Source organism: Seriola lalandi, unplaced genomic scaffold (assembly GCF_002814215.2).
Source record: "Seriola lalandi dorsalis isolate HSWRI2012SDOR001 ecotype SW California unplaced genomic scaffold, Sedor1 jcf7180002054448, whole genome shotgun sequence".
NCBI classification, from domain to species: Eukaryota; Metazoa; Chordata; class Actinopteri; order Carangiformes; family Carangidae; genus Seriola; species Seriola lalandi.
Window position 1 is genome coordinate 78,131 of NW_019525001.1, and position 6,631 is coordinate 84,761.

The following is a 6,631-nucleotide window of genomic DNA, read 5'->3' on the forward strand; positions in this document are numbered from 1 at the left end:
GAATGTATATGCTCCTCCACTATCTGAGTGGACATTTTTCAAACAAATTTTTGAGTTATTAGTCTCGGAAGCGCAAGGTACCCTAATCTGGAGTGGGGACTTCAATGTTAGACTACACCCAACCTTGGACACATCAAAACCCTGCTACACAGGAGAAAGAAGACGACCAAAAGTATAAAAATAATGATGAGGGAGATCGGTCTCTGCGATGCTTGGAGAGAACTGAATCCGACTAAAAAAGACTTCACTTTTTTTTCTCACCCACATTTGATTTATTCTAGGCTTGATTATTACCTTATGTATCAAAGGGACATATATAGGATTACAATTTGCAATATCGGGACTATGGACCTATCCGACCATGCACCAGTCTACTTAAATGTAACATTAGACACAGAAAAAAAGAGGACCATTTGGAACCTAAATACAGGGATCCTAGATCCAATGCGGGAACAAATAAGAACAGACATAAAGCAATATTTTGATGAAAACGACAACGGAGAAGTATCCCCACAGACTCTTTGGGATGCCTGCAAAGTGGTTCTAAGGGGAAAACTTATAGGCTACTCCTCGAATTTGAAAAAACAGAGAAAAGCAAAAATTAAACAATTACAGTCGGAACTGGGAAAATTAGAGAATGCACATAAAAAGACATTAAATCCAGGAATAAAAATGGAAATGAGTAGGAAAAAAAACGAATTGAATGAAATTTACCCAAATGATATTAAAGGGGACATATTATGGTTTTCTATCAGTAGTATGTGTCCCTGGCATGTCTACGAACCCCCCAAACATGAGAAAAGTCCATCCTCTTCGTCTTTTGCTTTCTCCACCTTTCAGGAGATGTGTGCTCAAACGGGTGAATTGGAGATTTTCCCCTGATGTCGTCAAGAAGGGCGATGCCACCTCCCCCCGGGTGGGTGACACTCCCCGAGCTAGGTGTGTGTTCCGCCCACTGAGTCCGGCTTGCAGACGGTATCGTTACTTCCCTCGCGAACACTGGCTTTCGGTAGTACAATGTCGAAGGTATGAGCGAAATACAGTAGTTGCTTTGTTGTTGGCTGCACAAACCAACACAGAAGTATTTTTAACCCCTACGCCCGAGGATCTGAAGACCAAGTGGATTAATTTTATTTTTGATGGAAATGTACCAGCTCCAACTCCGAAAGTGTTGTACGTGTGTGCTAACCATTTCACCTGGGACTGCTTTCTCAACGAGGGCCAGTACAAACATAGCTAGCTTGCAAACATAGATCTATGATGTGTCTCACAATTTTTTTTTATGGATCCAGTGAATCCTACAGTTTTTTTTATTATCACTGATTATAAGTCCCTCATTTGATGTAAATAAATGCTTGATTGTTACTAAAGAAATGGCTCCTCTGAATTCATATTATATGCACACTATCTGCTGATAGAAGAACTTTACAAATCAAAGAGCAGCTAAACTAATTTATTTGAGGGTGTGTTACTCTATTTGTGGTCTGTTAATACCATTGTAAAATTATATGCACTGAAGTAAAACAAGACTGTCTAACATCTTTTATTTAGATTGAAACTATGTTTTTACAAAGACATACTGGTGTATTCCTCTCAACCGTAAAGGACCATAGTCAGTGCGGTACATGTTTCAGGCATTGTGGAGGGAGTACACATTGAGGCAGAGCGGCTCCAACCCAGGACGGCCGACCATACATGGTAAATCTTCATCGATCTCCCATAGCCGTCTGGTAACCTACAGTGAATTGCAAATGGTAAATGCTATGGTTTATTATTAATGTAATGTAATCAAAACAAATTACTGATTAGTTTGTCTAGTGAGACTGCTACCTGTGGTATCTCCTAGCAGCAGATGTTCTCAGCTTCTGTGGGCATGGTTGCACAGTTTCCACAGGAGCACCTGTCCAAAATATAGAGAAAAATGGTAACATTCACCAAAATATAAAGCTTATGAAATTCAAACACTGACAGACAGTGGAGCTAAGCTGGGTAAGAAGTAAGCTTGGCTACATATCAGGCGCATATAACATAGGTAATTTATAACATGTCACTTATTGCATATAATGTGGAGCTTGACAACAGTGTAGTGTAGAAAACTGCAGAGTTTAGTCTTTGAATAAAGATTACTGTTGCTGTCAGACATGTTTATGCTGATTTACATCTTTCATTGTAATACACAAAATAAATTTACTACATAAAGGAAGATGTCATGATGAGCATCTCTTCTCAGAACATGGAAAAAATGATTTTACTTTGTCAGCATCTATTAAAATATCTGACTAGTACTGACATTGAACACCTGTAGCAGTCCACATACAACAAACATTTTCATAGACTGTAAAAGTATATCTAAGGAGGCATGACAGATAACTACATTACACAATTCACAATAGTGCTTATTTACCAAAAGATCTCCCAGTAATGACGAGACAGTAACAGTTAGCATTAGCTACCTAGCTACATGTTAGTAACTGTGTGCCAGCACACATCAACAAACTGAAAATGTAATGTCAAAATACAAAAAATTGGTTACCAACCATTCAGAAACGTCCTGCTGCAGTTGTAGAGTTTGAACTTCTTCAGCAGCCTCTCCCTCTGGCTCAGATTCTGGATAAAAGTCATGTGGTTGAACCAACTTGCTACCGACGCCAGGTCGCCGGTCACGGTCACCGTAAACATTAGAGCATGGTGCCAGAAGCCCGAACGGCATCCCCTTCCGAAGAGGGGCGTGGTCAGGCGCAGCTCATTTGCATTTAAAGCTACAGACACAGAAACAGCCTGTTCTGAACAAGGCTGAAAAAGAGGGGTTTACAGGGATGCTGAAATATAGGATCGGAGTGGATTTTTTAGCAAGAAGCTTCAAAGACATGCTTTGGGGACCTCTGAGACTTATTCAAACTTGTTGAAAAGGAGCATAATATGTCCCCTTTAAAATGCACCTCAGCCAAGTTGATCCAAACTGTCCGACCAGTTCTGACATGCCGTGCATGCTTCACTGATCATGTGAGCTCAGGATACAATCAAACTGCTGCCAACAGTAAAAAAAAAAAAAAAAGAAAGAAAATCCTTCTCAAATCATTCTGTTTTCACTCAGAGAGAAACTCTGAAGAATAAAATTCTTCATAAAAAAAAAGAATAATTAAACAGATCATCCAGAAACATTTCTACTGTTCCATCAAGCAGTGATACAACACAATGTGGTCAAAGTGATGAAAGCTGTTCATCAGACATTAACAGATTTCTCTGGTAGGATTCTCACCTGCTAAAGTCACTTCAGTTCGACTTACAGACACTTTGAACCTTCATGTGTAGAGGAAACATTTGTAGAGAAGAAGCTGCTCATTCTCCCTCGTCATTCCTGTTGTCTCTGTGTGTTTGATCTGAGGACGAGTCACATCCTCATACCTTCACACTACAAATCTTAGAGAACATCAGAGTGACGTCAAAACCTGACCATATATGGTGTAGTTTTACTATCTGTCCACTGGATGGCGCTGATTGAGCATCTATTGAGCTAATGCTCAGCTCAGCTGATGGAGGAGCTGTAGAACCTCAGTTGCTACAGATGGTGTCTGCTTTCAGTCCTCTTCGTTACAGGACTTTTATTTCTGTAAAGATTTTGTTTCTTTGTTTTTAAAAGGTTATAAATTAAATTTGTTGTTATTAATGTTATTACTCATGACCAAAACAACACAACTACTGTTACTGTTAATACAAGTAATGGAACAGAAGTCATCAGGAGAATATTTTTGTTACCTGACACTGACAAAAGTAAATATTTACCCACTAAAGCTTAAATTTTAGATTCTTTATAACACTGATAACACTGAATGTTCATTTGTAAACAAGAAAAAATTCAAGCAAGTGTCATAACCGAACATGCAAGTGCCAAAAACTGCAGCTTCTCCAATGGCCACTTGAGGCTGGCCCCAAAAGACAGTCAGTCATCATAGATGTGTCAAAAAGAGTTGAGATCTCAGAGCTCCTGGCACCTAAATAAAGGGACTAACAATTGGAATAAATAAAAGTAAGGCAGAGTTTTTATGTATGATTAAGCAGCTAAGTAGGAGATAAGAAATGTATTATGAAAATCAGTAATACCAATCATATGAAATGTGAATACAATATGTTGAAACCTGTCCTAATGGAAAGTCCCGAAATGCCAGTAGGCTAAAAAGGGGAAGTATGAGTCACTGGAACAGGACAGAGAGAGAGATATAAAAAAATGAAATGATTAAAACAAATGATTGTAACTTTACTAGAAACACTGTGATTTTTAAGTAAAATGTATTATGTATTTTAAAGACAAAATTGATGTAACCAATGAATGCATAAGATGTATTGTAACAAAGAGAATGGCTTGAGCCAATGCTGAATAGCATGGCAAAAGAATATGGTGTAAAACAGAATGCACAGTTAGCAAGCACCTTATATAGTTAGGCTGTTGAGAAAGTTAAGCACATACACAAATATCAAGACGGTGTGTAAATGACACACATACAGACTGAAGTTTGTGTGTAAGGGAGGTGGAGGAGGATAAAAGGAGGGAGTTTGGGGCGATCAAGGTTTTTCGTACATGGATCAGCAAGACGACATGACTCACCGATAACAGTTCCGTCTTCGGACGACAACAGAGGAGACGGAGTCTACGTGCCAGAGAAGATCATCCAATGAGAGATATCACAGAGAATCCACAGCTGAAATCGAACTACACCAAGGATAAGAAAAGAAAATCTAAACATCGCCAATCCAGCAGTGGACATCAATGAGAGCTCTGTGCTCTCGGGCAGGCCCGGGCTAAAGAGGAACTGTGAACTACAAGAGGAACTCAGGGCCCCATACTGGGTCAGAGGACTCTGTGCTCATCCCAGATCCAGTCGGGGACAAGGAGAAAAAGCCTTGGCCAGGCCACCACTCATTCCAACTCCATCTCACCTAAAAAGTATGTGTAAGCCACCCAGCCTAGCAAAAAGCTAGAGTAGTTATTTTAGTATTAGTGATTTTAAATTCATTTTATTGTAATGTGTTTATTGCTGATTGCTGTGCCCATGCAGATTATACTCAAATAAATATTATCTTGGCAAAAAAATAGACTGTATTTTTTTCATCAGTGTTGCCTTTCATATATAATTTAATTTAATGAGCAGACTAGTGTTTAAAAAATCGTGTGGTTCTTAAAGGTTACTTCAACCAATCGATAACTAACTGATCCTTGGGACTTATTAAGTCACTAAATATATCCTAGCACCATAACAAGTGCACTGATCAATTAGAGGAGAGCTGCCGTTAACAGACGTGGCTGATATTTATATCTGATCAAATAGGGCTACTCAGTTAGGTATAGTATCAGCGGTAGCAGGGTAGGTGATCGTACGAGTCTCCTCGCCACCGGCTTAGAATAGCCTCAGAATCTATGACAAGGGTTGGATTACTGCATAGCTGAAGGCTCTGACCTGAGGGAGGGAGAGCTGGTCCAGACAACCTGTAAAGGGGAAACCTGGCGATCTAACACATGTTAAACTGCCCAACTTCACAGCAGAAATAAACATGTTTACAGCCTGATATAAAAAACAGTTTAAGTCTTTATAGCTAATTTACCCTTACATGACAACTGCAAGAGGGGTGAAATTTCATTACTCACCTGTTTAAAATAATAAGTCTTAATGCATAATTAAGGGTGTGGCTGCTAAGAATGAGAGGTGGGTGCTGTCACAGTTTGCCACCTGTCTGCTCGGCATCACCTCAGCTAATTCGAGTCACTGAACATGACAACGGTGCTTGTGGTGTTGCTGCATTTTGACTTCTGAGTTTTCATGTAAATATCAGACAAATATGGCTTGCTGTGCAGTTAAATGACTAACAGAATGTGAGGAAAGGCTCCTGTGCTCCTGTCTCTTGAGGTGAGTGAAATTCTAGTATTATTATATTTACATGTTAGAACAAATGGTCAGGTATTAGTGTTTGCACTCACAATACCTGGCTTGTTACCATAGCTCCTTAACTAGCTAAGTAACCAGGAAATGATGACCTTTGGATTAGCCTTCGAGCAAGATGCCCAGCTGTACTAATGATGCTAACAGGAGTGTATGCTTGCCAGTTATTAAACCACAATGCACCGAAGTCTCAGCTCCACACCCACCCCACTTCTTTGCCCATAATTGGATTAGACAGGAGTTAGGCGTAGTCAGGCACTGTGTGAGAGTATAAAAGGTGAGTTTTGCAGAACCTGTGGATTGGTAGAGAGAGGACCAAAGTTAGCTTCTGGCACAAGCCAGAACATGTAGCCCCCCCCCCCCCCACTAACAGTTGTGCCATATCAAGTCTGCTGGTTGAGGGAATTATGCCATATGGTCTAATATGTTAGAACAGATGCTGATTGGTCAGGGTGGCAGAGAATGTCCAGTGTCCAGCGTGAATCCTCCATTCCAGCAGACAGCAGCATCATCCCTGAGTCTTCTGGATGTCTAGCTCTCTCAGATGGGAGGGGTTTGTTTTCAGAGCTGAGGCCAGAGAAGCACAGCCTTCCTCAATAAGAATATAATTGAGAATAAATAATAATGAGAACTAGAAAATTCCAGGGAAATTTTGAGTGCCACGGGGGCTACTGCCGGGATGAGTACATGATTTATTT

The 6,631-nt window shown here is 40.1% G+C and overlaps 1 long non-coding RNA gene across 1 annotated transcript; it reads right to left on the reverse strand.

Annotated features, from left to right (window-relative positions):
• Nucleotides 1-1,525: 1,525 nt before the first annotated feature.
• LOC147818843 (uncharacterized) lies at nt 1,526-2,777 on the reverse strand. The gene is made up of 3 exons (XR_015437549.1): nt 2,538-2,777; nt 1,831-1,900; nt 1,526-1,735 (listed from the first exon to the last, which is right to left on the reverse strand). It is a non-coding gene; the product is annotated as an uncharacterized LOC147818843 (long non-coding RNA).
• Between the last annotated feature and the right edge of the window lie 3,854 nt (nt 2,778-6,631).